Genomic DNA, 17,565 nt, shown 5'->3' on the forward strand with positions numbered 1-17,565 from the left:
GAACTGAGAATATGGGTACATACAGGGTTGGCAGTCAGCTGGTTAAATACTGAATTACTTCCCTGTCACTTGGTACAGCTATTGACCCACTACCTTGACCACCTAGGCTCCTTCCCTGGAACTCCCTAGACCTTCCCCTAAACCTGCAGCTTTAGGGACAATGCCTGGCCAATCAGGGGCAGGAGTGGGGGTAGGGCCTTGGTTGGGTACCCTTGGCCAAAATCCATTCTGATTGGCCGATACCTGAGCCAGACTAGTGTTATCTATCTCAAATATCAACCTTTACAAGTGAGCCATGGTCGTAGAGATTTCCAGATAAATAAATGAAAAAGAAAAAAGTCAGACAAGTGACGGCTGTGCCGATACTCCCAGCTGGCAGCCTCTTCTCTTCAAAGGCTGCCCCAGAGGTATAAGCAGATGATTTACTAAAGCAGATGATTTACTAAATACTGCCTTTTGCCAAATCCCCAGAGGCCCTTGAATGTTGGGTGCTAATAAAGCTCAAGTTATTATTAGGCATGTGGTCTATGTAGGTCACTGCCAAGTGCTGGCAAAGAAAAGCAAAGCAAACAAGCTAACCCTGGCTAGAATGTGGATGAGGAATTGCAACCCCTTCTCTAAACAGGAAGCATGCCCGAAATCTTTTTTGTCTCCAGGAGGACTTGGCTTCCTCACCTGTAAAATGAGGGTCCTATTAATGACCCCCTTCACCAGTGTCTCAGGATTTTGGACAATAAATAAGCCTCTTTAGAAACAAGTGGGGGAACCCACCAGGGAAGAGTACTGGGAGATTCAGCCTCATCCTGTAGAGGCTTGGATCCTTTAGATTTTCTGTCCCTGCCACACTGCAGTGCTTGGCTTCCATTTTACCTGGCAGCCCCTGAGAGGGACCGTGGCCATGAGTGGGGCAGGAAACAGCTCCAGGAATTCAAGGTCTTGACTAAAGGAAACAGCAGATCTGTGCTTCCAGTTCTGCTTGGACACAGGCTTTTTTCAGATGCTCACAGGAAGATGACTCGTGTCAAGCTTTCAACCATTTGGACAAAGTTCAGGATTGTTCTTCAGCAAGACCTCTTCCTGAGCAATAAGGAACACACGCATTTCCCAGGCATCCTGTTGGGCGGTGATGTTCCCTCTTTACCAAAGCTCTCCAAGCTGGAAGGGCATCCGCACAGGTAGGAGGGACTGAGGGGTTGGGGCCACGTGTGTGGGGGAGGGTGGTGGGGTTGGAGGTGTCTGGGGGTATTGCTGGAACGCAGGTGCAGTAGGACCCTCCCGGGGAAGAAGGAAGAGCTAGGACAGGCAAGAGAGCGGTGGATCTGCCCGTGGTGATGTGCCTCCTGACGGGAGGTTTCCAGGCTGAGTCACCCCGTCTGAACCTGGCAAAGAATGGGAAACCATTGGGAGAAAGAACAGGAAGAACCCAATTCAGGCCAAGCCAGAGGGAAGGGGCAGGGTCATGGGATTTCTGGGACAGTGGAGCCCAAACTGAGCCCTAAGCATGCTCCTTTTTTTTTTAAGAAAAATTAAAACTCAGTGAATGTACACTTCCTCCTGTTTTACAGAACATGTGAGGTGAACCCACATCTTCAATTTTATTTACGTACTAAATAAGCACATGTAGCACTTATTTGGTGCCAAGCACTCTTCCAGAGTTTAACAAGTTTTAACTCATTTAGTCCCCAGGACAATCAGAGGTCCTATGATTATTCCCATTTTACGGCGAGGAAACTTGAGGCATGGCAGAAAGGGTTAAGCGGCTTACCCAGGGTGAGGAGGAGCCGGCACTGGACCCCAGGCAGCCTGGTTTCCATGTCTGTGCTTTCAACTCTTGAATTGATTTTTTAATAGACTTTATTTTTTTAGAACAGTTTTAGATTTATAGAAAAATTAAGAAGATAGCACAGAGGGTTCCAATACATCCTGTATCCAGTTTCCCCTGTTATAAACATCTTACATTAAGGTGGTATATTTGTTACACTTAATGAACTAGCATTGATCATTACTATTAACGGAAGTCCACAGTTGATTTGGATTTCCTTAATTTTTACCTAATGTCTTGTTCTGTTCCAAGATCCCATCCCGGTTACTGCATTCCTCATGTCTCCTTAGGTTTCTCTTGGCTGTGGCAGTCAGTTTCTCTGACTTTCCTTGTTTTCCATGACGTTGATGGTTTTGAGCAGGGCTGGTCAGGTGTTTTGGGATGTGTCTGATGATTTTTCTCCTAATTAGACTGGGGCCCAACCCTTGTCTTTTTTTTTTTTTTAACATCTTTATTGGAGTATAATTGCTTTACAATGTTGTGTTAGTTTCTGCTGTATAACAAAGTGAATCAGCTATACATATACATATATCCCCATATCCCCTCCCTCTTGAGCCTCCCTCCCACCCTTCCCATCCCACCCCTCTAGGTGGTCACAAAGCACCCAGCTGATCTCCCCCAACCCTTGCCTTTTGATCGTTACAGTGAGCTCTTGCAAGGCAGGTGCCAACATAACAGGGACATCTGCCATTATTTGACAGAATTCCACAGTAGGTGTTTTTTTTCTTATGTATTCGGTTCTTTTCAGAAGGAAAAGGAGACTTCTCTTTTGTCGTTGTGCTAAATCATCTGGTTCCGAGTAAAGAAAGTCATCTTACCCTAGACTCTCCCGCTGGGGTAAAGCCCTTGGTTTATGCTAGTTTCCATCTTCCAGGGTCGCAGGGTGCATTTCGTTCCTCCAGCTGGGCCCTGTTCATCCCTGTTAAGACTCAGACCCCGGCACAGAGAAGTGCAAAGGGAAAGTCGGGGACTTGGTCTTGTAGGGCTCTGTGGGGTTCTGTTTGCTTCCTTCAGCCAACATTTCCTCAAGCCTTGTCACTCCCACTGAAGCCAGAGCATGCGCGGCCAGCTGCCTCCCAGCTGCCAGGTGGTGGCTTTGTCTCTGCAGCTCTCCATCCCTGCTGTCTCCGGGGAGGCATCTCCTCAGCTAGCCCTGTGGGCGCACATCTGCAGAAGCTACCCCACTCCCCACCGTCCTCAGGTGCTGTCCTGGCAGGCGGACCCTCCTTCCTAGATGATAGACCACACCGTCAGATGGGTCCTGACGGTCCAGACTGGGAACACATGCATTTGATTTTCCCAGAGAGAACTCCGATCATAAAGACGTTTACGCATGAGGGAAGTGCTTGATATACAGCCTTGAGGTGATAAAAATACACGCCACCTTCTCAGAAAACTAAAAATAGAATTACCATATGGTCCGGCAATCCCACTCCTGAGCATATACCCAGACAAAACTATAATTCGAAAAGATACATGCAGCACTACGTTCACAGCAGCACTATTCACAATAGCCAAGACATGGAAACCACCTAAATGTCCATCAACAGATGAATCAATAAAGATGTGGTACACGTAGACAATGGAATATTACTCAGCCATAAAAAAGAACGAAATAATGACATTTGCAGCACCATGGATGCAACTAGAGATTATCATACTAAGTGAAGTAAGTCAGAAAGATAAAGACAAATACCATATGATATCACTTAAATGTGGACTCTAAAATATGACACAAATGAACATATCTATGAAACAGAAACAGAATCACGGACATGGAGAATAGACTGGTGGTTGACAAGGGGGTGGAGGGTGGGAGAAGGATTGGAATTTTGGGATTAGCAGATGCAAACTGGTATATAAAGAATGGATAAACAACAAGGTCCTACCATATAGCACAGGGAACTGTATTCAATATCCTGTGATAAACCATAATGGGAAAGAATATGAAAAAGAATATGTACATATATATATGTGTGTGTGTATAACTGAGTCACTTTGTTGTACAGCAGTAATTAACCCAACATTGTAAATCACCTAGACTTTAATAAAAAACATTTTTTTTAAATACACGCCACCTTTTAAAACCATGGCAACACAAGAGGCAGGACAGTTGCAAATGAAAGGGCATTTAAAATATGGCAATGGGCTGCAGGTGTGGAAAGAAAGTTGATCAGGAAAACAGCTAGAGGGAATGGAGTCCTGCCTTCATTCTCATCTACACTTCATCCCAGCTCAGAACCTCACCAAGTTCCAAGGCCAACCCCCAGTAACTGTTGGCTATATGAACAAGGGATGCAGAGTAGGCATCTCCTGGCTGCCTCCAACAAGTCACAGCCCGGGCTTCCCATCTCTTTCCCTCGTTGCCTTCAGTCTGAACAGAGCTAACAGCTTCGTGGCTCATTTTACCTTCCCAACCCTCCTCCTGCTAGGTTGAATCATTAGCCTCGGTTCCTCACCTTCTGCAGCACTCACACCCTCTGCTGTGTAACTCTGCAGATCTTCCCACAACCCTGGGAGGGAAACACTTCCCTGCCCCATGATTTTGGACTCGGCTGGAGGATATTAGCAGATGTGACGCATACAGTGGTTCGAAATGTGCTTGTGTGGTTGGGCGTGTCCTCTTATGCCTCTCCCCGTCACCAGGAGAAGAACATGCCCCAGCTAGCTTGCTGGTCCCGGGAGGATGAGAGGCATGTGGGACAGACCTGGACCCAAACAGCAGCGTTCAACCGAACCCAGCTGATCCCAGCCAAGATCAGCCAAACCGCAGCTCAAATGTATGAGTGAGAAACAAACGCTCCGTGGAATGCCATTGAGCTTTCAAATCCTTTGGTACCAGCAATAGTACCTGCGGAGTAATACGCAGGACGAAGGTTTCTGGGAAGAGGAGACTTCATGTCCCAGGAGACCATTCCTTTCTTACGAGTCTTCCTGATGATGTCACCGTCACCGGGACTCACCTCTCCCAGAAAGCATTGGTCTGTTAGTAATGTCAGTAATTAGCATTCACCTGGGGTTTTATGGGCAGCAGGCAGCAGCAATATACAACTATCTTATGAGGTGGAGAGGCCGGGATTATCACATTCATTTTGCAAAGAGAAAATTAAATACTCAGACGAGTTGGGTGACTCACCAAGACTCGACCAGGAGGCAGCTGTCCGAAGGAAGAACGCGATAAGGAGTTCCTCATACCCGAGGGAAGTCACGTGTGTGCTCGCGCAGGCGCCTTTTATTTTTGTAACATTTCCTGTTATTAAAGGGATACAGGCCAATTGTAGAAAAATAGGAAAACGCGGGAAGCATTAGTAAGTTTCCATCCTACCTAGTAGTATTTTATTTCTCTGTGTTATTTTTGTTATTTTTTTTTTTGGCTGTGCCACGCGGCTTGCGGGATCTTAGTTCCCTGACCAGTTGCTCCCTGAAGTGGAAGTTCGGGAGTCCTAACCACTGGTCCACCAGGGAAGTCCCTCTCTGCGTTATTTTTAATGCATGTATATTTATTATATATTTTTATAAGTTAGAAGCATACTGTATATATAAGAACATTTCCTATGGCATTTAAAATTCTTTAAAGACAGTTTTTAATGCATACTATGTTCTATGACTTATTCTAATTTGTTTAAACATTCTCTATTACTGTAAATGTAACCTGTTTGTAATTTTTTTGCCATGAAAAACAATGTTTTGGTGAAATCTTTGTTGGTACAGGAGGTAATTTATGTATTTAGTGCATGGCTGGTATAAATCTTTGTCTAAATCCCTGATAATTTCCTTATAATAAACTTCCAGATGAACTTCTGGGTTAATGAGTTTTAACATTGAAATAGTTTTTGTCAAACTGCTTTCCAGAAAGGATGTCCCACTTCTATTGCTAATTATGATGTTGCAGTTGCCCGTCTCACAGCCTCCTCGCTAGCACTGAGTATTTTCTTTAAAACAAAGTATTGCTAATTTGATGGGTGAAAAATGGTAGTTTATTGTCTCATTTTTCATTCCTAGTGAGACTAAGAATTACCGCATAATTATTAACCATCAGTAACAGGATGACTGGGTAGAGGAGGCATTTGGATCAGGGCCTGGCATAATAGTTTTGTTTTTTTTGTTTTTTTTGTTTTTTTTTAAATTTATTTATTTATTTATGGCTGTGTTGGGTCTTCGTTTCTGTGCGAGGGCTTTCTCTAGTTGCGGCGAGCGGGGGCCACTCTTCATCGCGGTGCGCGCAGGCCTCTCACTACCGCGGCCTCTCTTGTTGTGGAGCACAGGCTCCAGATGCGCAGGCTCAGTAATTGTGGCTCACGGGCCCAGTCGCTCCGCGGCATGTGGGATCCTCCCCGACCAGGGCTCGAACCCGTGTCCCCTGCATTGGCAGGCAGATTCTCAACCACTGCGCCACCAGGGAAGCCCGGCATAATAGTTTTGAATGAATGAATTACCAAAGGAGGACCACGCCGTGCATGTGAGTAGAACTGCTAAGACTACGTGCTAAGGACTGAGGTTCTTGATTGTGTGGACAGGGATTTATTCCCAGTCCTTTCTTGATCAAAAGGACAAAATGCTGGGATAGAAGTGAGGTTTTCGAGTGTCTACTGGGGTGATAGGGCTGAGAACGAGTTGCTGGGCTTTGGAACTGGCGGACTGGCCAATGAGAACGCTCATCAGGAAAAGGAGCTGGTAATGCAGCCCCTTGGAATTTGCAGCCCCTGGTCAGTAATTTGGGGGCTGGAGCTGCCAGTGGTGCCCTCACTCCTCCAGTCAACCCCTGACGCCCCAAGCACACATGTGTGGTCATGGGGTGTACTTGGACTCTGCAGACAATTCTGTTCTCAGGGGGAAGTTAGGACTGCGAACTGGAGCTTTCCCATCTGACTGCGTCATGATCTGACTCAGCCACTAGGCTGGCTGAACTGGATTAACCCCTGCTGTTTCTGTTCCTCCAAGCCTGGCCGACCTCCTCCCTCCTGCCCTAGGTGAGGAGCCCCACCCCAGCCCAGAGCACTCTTGTAGTAATTATTACCCTGCCCTGTAATTTTTCATTTGCAAGCCATATGCCTCTCCTTGAAACAAACTACCTGAGGGTGGACGTAGGGTTTCATTATCTTGTATCTTCAGCAGCTAAGAGTGTGAGAATGAATGAGTGAATGAATGAATGAATGCTCCAGGAGTATCCAGAGTGCACCAAGAATAAACTAGGGCCTTGGAAACTGGTTGGGAGAAATAGCCAGAGATCAGTCTTTACTAATATGTTTCATGATGGAGTTTTGCTCGACTGAGAAGTTATAACTTGGATATTAGTCTCTGTGGTTGGTTGATTTTGGGGCAGAGACGACATCCCACATCCCCGTGCCTTGAAGTTTTCTGGTTTTGCTCTGATTTGAGCCATGTCTCAGCAAAAGCGGGAATTTTTTTTTTTTAACTATCTGCCCAGCTTTCTTCTAAATGAGCGGTTCTCAAACTTAATATTGAGTACTAGAATCATCTGGAGTGCTTGTTAAAATACAGAAAGCTGAGTTTCTGATTTAGCATTTCCAACAAGTTCCCACTTGATGCTGATGCAGGGGCCACACTCTAAGAACCACTGGTCGAAATGTTTTAATCTGGCCCCTGGATAAGGTGCCCAACTGACCTTCTCCCAAGTCGGCCTCTGCGTCAGGCCTCAGCTCTGTTCATCCCCACGACAGTTTGGAATGTCTTTTCTTGGCAGTCTGCATAGGCAGACGGGACCATCCTAACCTGTGTTAAGGCCACCAGGGTCTAAAAAGTGCTGCTACAGGGTCTGAAACCTCATCAGGACACCTACTAGCTTTCTGGAGAAGCACATGAAGCTTCAGGAAATGGAATTTTACACCCTGGGAAAACCCCAAGCTCCAGGAACCAACCTTCGGACAGCAGGCAGCAGCCAGGGGCCTTACCCGCCCTCTTCCAGAGGCAAATCTCCTCAAGAGGCGGACACCTGGCCGTCACCTGTGAGGGTCTCCGTGCACCTTCCACTCCGCCCCGTCTGTGCCTGAGCCCACATCCTCTTTCTTTGTTGATCTTTACAGGAGAAGGTGAGAACCTGGGCTAAGATTTAGCTTTCCAGCGGCTTCCCCATCACCATTCAAATAAAATCCAAGCTCCTGACCATGGGCTGAGCCTGCCTGGTGCTCGGACAGCATCTCCCTTCTCTTCAACGTGTTGGGTCCGCTCTGACCTGCTGTCCTCCCTGGCTGGCCCTCAGACAGCAAGCCTGTTCCCATCTTGGGGCTCAGCAGTTGCCCTGCCTGCAGAGCTGGGGCCCCACATGAGGAGGCTGGCTGGTCACGCATCCCCTCTCCAGAAAGAACTTCCTGTTCACCCTCCATAAAGCAGCCCTGCCTCCCACCTGGTCCTTCTGCCCCTATCTTCAGAGCACTTGTCGCCATCTGATGCCACCTCCAGAATGGAAGCTCCACGGAGGCCTGAACCTTGTCTGCCTTTCCTAGCTGCGTCCCCAGCACCTGGAGTGTGCCCGGCACACCGTCCTTGTTCAATAAGGATTTAAGGAATGAATTTGTGGCCTCCACCAGGTAGACTATGGAAGGCAGGAACTGGCATCCTTCAACAGCATATCCCAGACCTGGGCTCTAAAATCCAGAATCTGGCTCCAGGTTCACTGCTTAACAGCGGGTTCAAATGGGAAAAACCGGGGCCACAAATGAGGTTTCTGTCACCACCCCTGTCGCTTTGGACAGGCCCTGCCAAAGGGTTTGGATGACATTTGTGGTGCCCTCCCTCAAGACGGTGTCAAGGCTCAAATGAGGTGACTGCTGGGAAAGGGCTGGCTATGCCAGGAAAAAAGTGCCTGCAAATTTGAGGTTTGGGGCTGGTGATACTTCTCTATGGCTTTAAAATCTGCCTGAGATTCCTGTGCCCGCCTGCCTGCACCTGTCCCTTGCTGAACTGCTGCAACTGAACAAAGAAGGGGAATTTACACAATCAACACCAACTTGAAAGTAAATAAATGTGGTTTGCACATAAAACGTAATGTCGAAAAAGTTTGCAGTTCTCCCCAAGGAATGGCCTAATAGGAGGTGGTGACAGTAGATGATGGTTGATGGAAAATGGGCAGAAGAGAGCCATTTTTTTAGGAAGTTCTTCTTCTGAACCAGTTTCTTTACCAAGTTTTCAGTCATCTTGGGACTCATGATTACCTTTCACTCAAATTGCAATTCAAATAAAGATATAACACACGAAAAATTCCTTAGGGGCAAAATAAAGACAAAATATGACAGTACTTTGAAATAGATAAAAATGATATGGTTGCACTGAGGAGTTATAGAAGATGCTACCTCCCCATCCCTCTTGAGTGGCTTGGTGGCCTGCGATTCAAATTTGTTTTGTTTGATATTCTCTGGCTAGAAATTTGTGTGGAGAAAATTGTCTTTGCTTAAAATGGTAATGTCAAAATGTCACTTTTTGTATCAATTGTACTTAGTGCATTTTTGGTTGAAAAAGTATTATACTAAAATACATGGATTCATCAAAAAAATAAAGAACAAAACAAATAACATCTGCACGTGGCATTTGACTTTAGATGAGCTTTTCATTCTTGTAGTTAAGAAAACTTAAAGCATTATTTAATTACTTCATAAGCTTAAGGCAAGCCCATCGCAGATTAAAAATCTAAGGAATCACATGTGAATAAGAAGTTCTGGAATCGGAGGCCCTGCTAAGGGATCCTCACCTTGGTCATTTCTCTGCCTCCGTTTTCCTGCCCGCGAACACCTCTCCAGGTGGGCCTTTCTGCTGGGCATTAGGGAATTGAAGTGCGAGTTAAAGATCAGTTTGGGGTCCACGTTTCCAGCCCAAGGAACAGTTGAGGGAGGATCTTAGAAAGCGATTTTAAGTTGACTTCAGATAAATGGCTCAGCTGGAGAGATCTGAACCTCCCAAAGGCCTGAAATGGAGGCCTCCAGTCATATCTGGCTTTCCATTTCCCACCTGGATAAGGAATTAAGGAGTAAGTTCCTTCTGGTGAAGCCCTTGCAGGTAGGGTTGCCAGATAACACTGGAGAAGAAAAATACAGGATGCCCAGTTTCATCTGAATTTCACATAAGTAACAAGGAATGTTTTAATATAAGTGTATAAGTGTATCCCAGGAGATATTTGGGACATACTTACACTTTACAAAGTATTCATCATTTATTTATGTGCCCTATATTTTACCTGGCAGGGTCTGTTTTGATCATCAAGTCTTTGGTCCTAGGAATGGAGGGACAGGATTGCTTTACACTTTTCCTAACCTGTTTTACCCTACAAACGAGAAAAGTTTTGCTATTAGTCTCCAGTCACTCCCATGCCTTGTCCCTCCCTCCTGGTCCTGGCCGGTAGGTCATGGGCAATAGATGGACATGACCTTAAGTAACCCTGCCTGAGCTGCAGCTGAAATGCCGCCCACGCAGCCACACTGCTTGGAAGCAGCAGGGCACTTAGCAAAGCAAGGATGCCAGAAAAATGCTCAAGTCCTAAAACAAACCAGGGCAGGAATATTTTATGGCTGTTGGAAGCATTTGATTCTAAGACATAGGGCCTCGGAGACCCAGAACATTTCCCTAAATGCAGAGCAAAATTCCTGTGTCAGCTTATTTATTTCAGTATTGCTAAATGCCACTTTTATTTTATTTTATTGTTATTATTTTATTTATGTATTTTCGGCTGTGTTGGGTCTTTGCTGCTGCGCGCAGGCCCTCTCCAGCTGTGGCAAGCGGGAGCCACTCTTCGTTGCTATGCGAGGGCCTCTCATCGCAGCGGCTTCTCTTGTTGCAGAGCACGGGCTCTAGGCACGCGGGCTTCAGTAGTTGTGGCGCGGGCTCAGTAGTTGTGGCTTGTGGGCTCCAGACCCCAGGCTCAGCAGCCATGGTGCCACGGGCTTAGTTGCTCCGTGGCATGTGGGATCTTCCCGGACCAGGGCTCGAACCCGTGTCCCCTGCATTGGCAGGCAGATTCCTATCCACTGCACCACCAGGGAAGCCCACTAAATGCCACTTTTATTACTAATAATACGTCACACTCATGTTGTGCTTTTCATCCAGGTATCGCTGGGTGCTATAGTCACATGAAGCAGCGTAGCCCTGTAGCCCCTGGATTATGCCATTATACAGAGAGCTTCTTTGAGGTGGGACAGACCCAGACAGAAGTTAGGACTAGTTGGGTCCAAACCTGAGCGGGTGATGGTCATTAGGTTCATATTCCCCCACCCCACCCTGTTACACTCTTAGCCTCTCAGGTACGAGATCAGTGCTACCTCCTCCTCCTTTTTTTTTTTTAAAGCTCCAGCATTTAGCACAATGACGAATATAGCAGGTGCTCAATAATGTTTGTTGAATGACTGAATGAGTGACAAACAAGTCAATGAACCTGGAAGTAAACCTTGAGTTCCTTTCCTTGTTTTATTTTCCTGTATGTGGGGTGTGTGGCAGTGACTGTCGGTCCTATGTCAACATCTCAGATTGTTCAGCATTTCTGAGCATGAGGTCTCTCCTGAGGCTTCCACTCCCAGCAGCACCTGCATCTGTGTCAGAGGATGGACCACGGGCACCTGGAACTGCCTTGGCTGCATTCCCTGTATGTCCTGCCCCTGCAGCCCTTAACCGATGAGAGGGCTATAAACTCTCCAACTCCCTCATCCCCGATGGGGACGCTTAGGTGTCACCTACACCGTGCCCCTGAGGGACTGTGCCAGCATTACCCTCCCAGGGATGTGGCTTGACATCACGTCGTCCTTCCCTTCCCAGTCCTGTTTCCCCACCCTATGGAACACTTCCTAATGAGTCACTTTCACTAGAATCTTCCCTCAGGGTCTGCTTCTGGGGAACCCAGCTTGACACTGGAGCATTTTGACTCATCTTCTCAGTGATGCTGACTCTTTTTCTTAAACCAGGAAGGACCTCCTAGGAGAAAACAACAATAGCAACAACCACCAATCTCACTATTGACTGAGGAGCAGGAGAAGATGAGGAAGAGTTAGGACTTTATATCCACAGGGGCTGGAATACAGAATTTCAGCTTAGAATTTTCCTGAGCAAAGACAGCACAACTATGGGTCCCTGCAAAGTAAGCTTCAAATTATGCACACAAGCATGCAGTTCTTCTTCCAGGCTCCCCACCTGGGGACTATCTTCAGACAAGCCCCTGCAGGAGCCAGAAGTCAAGACCAGTGCTTGCTAAATGATCAAGGCAGCATCCAGCAATGGGAGATCAGGCAGGACCTAGATCAGAGAGTGTTTCCTCGCTTCCTTCCATTTAAATCAAGGGAGCCCATTAGCAAAATGGTAGGGGCAGGGAGGCTGAGTCAGTGTGATGGGTCAGTGGCCATGTTTCCTCAAAACGACTTTTAAAGAGTCATTTCTGCATTCCCTGGGGCTTTCTGGTCTCAAGATTTCTCATTTGCAGAGATCAAGCTCAGATGTTTGGAGGGACTGTTCCTCTTTCCATCCAAGGGTTTCAGGCAGACGCAGACCAGATGGGATGGCATTTAATAACTTTCCTGACTGTACTATAGGGACGATGGCAGGGTTAGGTGTCCCTCAGCTCCCTGAGATTTTATTGGTTCGTTACATTTTAAAGGGCTCCGGTGATACTGCCGTAACCTACTTCAGAAGAAAACATTTATTATTAACATTGGTTTAACACTTAACTTTCTAGGGTATTTGTGGATGACACAGTCATCCATCTGCCTTTTTATAGTGCTTCGCAGCAGAGCACAAGATCTTCTGGCTGACACCTCATACATCATCAAAATTAAGACCTCTAGGCCAGCAGAAGAAAGTAGGACGGGGGTGCGCAGTGGGGCCGGTGACTCGGCATGACTCTAATGGTTCCCAAGTTAACTTTCCTTTAGAGAGAGACCGTTTCCATTAAGGACCAAATTACTTTTAACATTGAGACATCTTTGTTTCCATGGCAACCCACAACAACTTGAAAGGAATGGTCCGTGGTGGCCATACTGCCAAGTGATGCTTCCAAACTGATGGGTGGCTGGTGGAGATTAACTCAGGGATCGGGGTCAGCCAGCCAGGGGTCAACCTCCAACTGCTGGGCATTCAACACCCCAGCTCTCCTGTGTTAAAGCCAGAAGAAACCTGGAAATCAGCAAGCCAGGACGAGAGCAGTTCCCCCGTATTTTATAAACATAACTGTATCATCATAGTGTCAGAATCTTTGCTGGAGACTTAAAATAATATTAACAGATAACTATGAAGAAACAGTTAACACAAGATAACAGAAAACAAAAGGAGAAAACAGCTTAAATTTTTTTACTGACCTTCCCTTCAAGGTCCAGCGCTGTCTGACATATTGGGGTCTCTTTTGCCTGCCTATAAAAAGAAAAGTGAGAGACCATAATTGTGTGGTTTCATATGCTCTTACACCCACAAGCCCCCTTTTCTCACTCAAATTGGCCAAACGTGACAACCAGGGAGCGAATTATTTTCCTCTGCTCTTTAGCAGAGATCATGTCTGCCCAGCTTTCTCTGGGCCACAAAACCTGCTTTGTAACAAAGGATCCTGACCTTTATGTTGAAAAGGAGCAACAATTATTGTCCCTAAGCCTTGGGACCATCAGTATGTTTGAGGAGAAAAAAAGAGAACCAAGAAAAAGCAAATTTCCTGAGAAGTGAGTAAGGACTGTAAAATAGCCATATGGGGAATTCTCACTTGAGACAAGAGAAAAACTTGCATCTTTTTCACTGACAGAGTGACTGCTGTTTGCTTTGGGCCGTCAGGAATGGACTGTGTGTAGTATGAAATGTAATACCAAACCATCTGCTGGGATCCTTTTCCTCGTCTTCTTTTGTCAACTGTGTGACGTTAACAACACCATATGACATTTGCGTCACGCATCAAACACATGCCTGATGGTCTCCAAACAATATATCCAGAGAGAAATAGAGCATTACAACCCAAAAAAGGAAACAGGAGAGGAAAGAGAGTTCTGCCCACCGCGCTCCCCCACCCCCCACCCCCCACTGTTGCTGATCAGTAAGATTCCCCTAAAGGCACTGGACAACACAGAGCAAAGATGGAGAAAAGCAGACAAAGCCTTCTGCATTCTGGGAAAAGGAAAAACCAACAGTGGAAAGAAACTGCTATCAGAATTGTGAAAACATCGCTTTAAGCCATAGCTTCCCTTCGCTGATGTCCTTTCTCCAGGTCCAGGCATCCAGTCTGTAGGAGTCAATAGCCTGTTACGTTGTACAGTTGGTCCTCCGTACTGCGGGCTCCCCATCCCCAATCCCAGATTCAGGGGATGAGGAACCTGTGGATACGGAGGGCCCCAGTCCTACATCATTTTACAGAAGGGACTTGAGCATGTATAGAGTGTGATGTCCGCAGGGTCCTGGAACCAATCCCCCATGGATAGTGAGGGATGATTGTACTTTTTGTTTTTAATTCCTAAATGATGAGACATTTAAGTTCGTGTCTGCAGGAATGTTTAGGGAACAAACCTCCAACCGTGTATCAATGCACCAGATACAGAAGTCTTTATGGTAGGCGGGACTGGGTGTTTCTGCCCCATAATCTGCGTGCTAAGAGAGGGGAGACATGGCTCCCATCTGACATAAGCCCGTTTGGATGGCTAACCAGAGAGCACACGCTACTTGGGGCAAAGGTAACTAGCTTTGCTATAAAGATGTCATAAAGATGACTGAACAGGACTGGATGGCTGGGTGATGATGAACCATTTAGGGCCGCTGTAAAACCACTGGGCATCGCAGGGCTCCTTCCATCTCCCAGGGACCTTGGGCAAAGTGCCCATATGACGCTGCACCTCCCTCCTCTGTGCGCTCCCCGACCCTTCATTCTGCTCCATGACCCCGGCCCTCCCCGCCCTCCCTGCCCTTTCCTACCGACACAAGCCCCAAGCCCGAAAGGGAGTTATCAGTTCCCTCCTCCTGGCCGTCCTTGCTCCCTGCTGACGTCTGTGGGCCGGTGTTCCGGATGCCAAGGGCTTTTCCTCTGACCCGGTGAACCTGCCGGGCAATGCCTTTCCAGGCAGCGGGTGGGGAACACTTTTGAGTCACTTCAAGAAAGAGGAGACTGGGGGTGAAAGGACACGGTTTCTAAGCATGTGGCCGGAGGCAGAGCTGGGTCGTGTGTGCACACTCGCGCCTTTCACTGAGGCACGAGGGAAACCAAGCCAGGGCTTCACTGGCTGGTTCCCGTGCCAACTCCCCCACTCCCGAGTCCAACAACAGCTGGGAGGAAGGGGCTTCCTCAGACTCCCAGCTGCCCTCCCCCAACTTATCTGGACCCAGCAGACTCCAGGGCGTCCCACTGTGAACTTCACCCCCCTCGTCATCTTTAAAATGTCAGTAAGCCCCTTGATCTGGGCTTGAGCAAAGGTAACATCTTAAAGAAGTGAAGTTATGGATTCACACTTGAAGGGAAAGACGCTCCCTGTCCCCCCCCCCCCTGCCCCAATCCCCAGCCCTGGTACATAGACCTGACAGACGCAGGGGTAAAGAGATGGGTGCGACTCCCCCCAGATCTTTCCTTGATCTGTCCTGATCAACAGGAGACCCTAGTGGGCGGGGCTCTCGTGCCTGCATCTTGGCTCTGCCAGTGGCATGTTCCGGGACTTTGGGCAAGTCATTTAACCTCCCAGTGCCTCCAATTATTTTCTGAAAAAATATAAGTAACTTACCTGCTGTGTGGGGTTGTCAAGAAGATCCAATGAGTTCAAGCATACAGAGCATCTGGACACGCCTGGCCACTGTAGGCACTCCACAACTTGCCTTAAACGCAGAAAGAAGATGATCGTGTTCTAAGAAAGGTCAAGGCACTCTACCACATTCTTAATGTTACTTCCCTGTATTGACTATTTACACTGAAAATGATGACATAGAAGGAAAGAAAGGGCAACCACGGTTTCTTTTCCCTTCAGTCCTCCCTTACTCGTCAGTAAGATGAAGGCGGAGAATGTTGGTAAAAAGTCTGTATATCAAGAAGTGAAATAAGAACAGGTCGATGCAGCATCTCCACTGTTCTGGTAGCGATGAACCAGAGATGAATATACGAGTTAGGAAATACGAATTGTGTCACTTTGGTGATTCCACATCTGAGTTAAAAGCTTTTCCGTGTGCATTTAAAACTGTCCTTGTATAATCTAGAGATGAAGGGTAAAGATCGTGCTAATAAATAATATTTATTTATCTACTTATACTTGGAACAGCACTACATAGCAAATAAAAAATACTATGACAATTCAGAGAGAGACCACCAAAGAAAGGGAAAAGGCCTTATATTTTAGTACCTTTAACGACACTTTTCCTGCTTTTTTGAACAAGGGGCCCCCCATTTTCATTTTGTAAATTATGTAGTGGGCTGTGCCCACAGGCCGACTACTTGGTGCTCTTTTCATGAGCCTCTCATTCAGCCTCATTTCTCTTATAGCCGGGAGAGTTTAAAGGCAGGGGCTGGGGAGGCAGAGGAGAGCTGCTGCGGTATTTTCAGCTGGGGCCTGACTTCCCAGAGGCACTTAAATCCCCTGGAGGCTCCTTTAAGGACCCTTGGCAACCTGTGGTCAGTACTGTCACCAGCGGAGAGGATGGCATGGTCTCCCCCCTCCCCAACCATCCAGTGTTTGCCAGATGTCAGATCTGAAAGGCAGTTCCAGACAGAGGAAAGGAAGATGATACCCGCATCACGAAGGTGGGAGTTGCCAGCCAGGACTCGGGCCCGAGGACCGGCCTGGTGCTTTGCTTTAAATGGCAGGAGCAGAGCAGGGCTGTTATTTCTCTTCCTGGGATCAAAATCAGACAAATCTCCTATTTGGCTTACCAGGCAATAAGTGGATAACGCCAGTGAATGTCAGTGCAAATTACAGCTCCAGACTCCTGTCGGCAGCTTTGTGCTGCTTCTCGTCACTTTAATGCAAAGAGACAGCATGGAGCTGATAACAAGCCAGAGGGTGGGGGATTGGAGAGGGTGGCTCTCTCAGGGACAGGAAAAATGCATGGTGGAGAGACTCAGACAGTAAAAACCCACAGCAGTGATTTCATCGATTGCCTGCTGGAAAGGGGGCATTGAGGGTGTTAGGTGCCTGGACAACGCCTCCTAGGTTTTTACAAACTGAGGTTTTACAAACCTCATCTATTCATTTACCCACCCAGCAACCCACCCATCCATCCACCTATCCTCATCTGTTAATGAGAGCCCGACTGGGCCTCTTGGCACACTGGGATTCTGAGGGACTCATGGGGCCTCCATCTACTGCTTGCAGCCAGTTCCCAGGGGTTGATTCTAAGAAGAAGTTTGAAGAACTGTTGGGAGGAAACACCTCTCTTTGTAGCAAAAAAAAAAAAAAAAAAAAAAAAAAAGGGTGCTTCAGGGCCTTTTAATTTGTCTAAAACAGCCCAGGGACTGCTCAAAAACTCCAGTTTTACTCAATTAAATTGCGTTTTCTAAGCTGGTGGCTGTTACTGTTTCAGAGACCCCCCCCCCTCAGCTGAGAGACAAGATCTTCCTTCCAGCCGGCTGCAGAAAGAAGTCTCGCCTTTTAGGGTGCCAGGATTTGAGCGTGTCCATCTGTCTTGAAGCCTGCAAGGGTCAGCTCCCATTAATATGCAGCCACACTGTATCTCCGCCCACATCACACATTTGAGGAACTGATGCAGTCAAAACGAGAAGCCAGGCCTTCCTACAGCTGTGCTGGCAAGCTAGTATCTAAGGAATTAGAAAAGGGGCCAAGAAGGTAACTATATGAGATACCCATCTTGTG

At 47.1% G+C, this 17,565-nt stretch overlaps 1 long non-coding RNA gene across 1 annotated transcript; it reads right to left on the reverse strand.

Moving 5' to 3' along the window:
- Window positions 1–2,445: 2,445 nt before the first annotated feature.
- LOC118903093 lies at window positions 2,446–13,783 on the reverse strand. The gene is made up of 5 exons (XR_005021713.1): window positions 13,108–13,783; window positions 10,011–10,097; window positions 4,959–5,072; window positions 3,712–3,741; window positions 2,446–3,052 (listed from the first exon to the last, which is right to left on the reverse strand). It is a non-coding gene; the product is annotated as an uncharacterized LOC118903093 (long non-coding RNA).
- Between the last annotated feature and the right edge of the window lie 3,782 nt (window positions 13,784–17,565).

This window comes from Balaenoptera musculus, chromosome 11 (assembly GCF_009873245.2).
Source record: "Balaenoptera musculus isolate JJ_BM4_2016_0621 chromosome 11, mBalMus1.pri.v3, whole genome shotgun sequence".
In the NCBI taxonomy this organism is placed as follows: domain Eukaryota; kingdom Metazoa; phylum Chordata; class Mammalia; order Artiodactyla; family Balaenopteridae; genus Balaenoptera; species Balaenoptera musculus.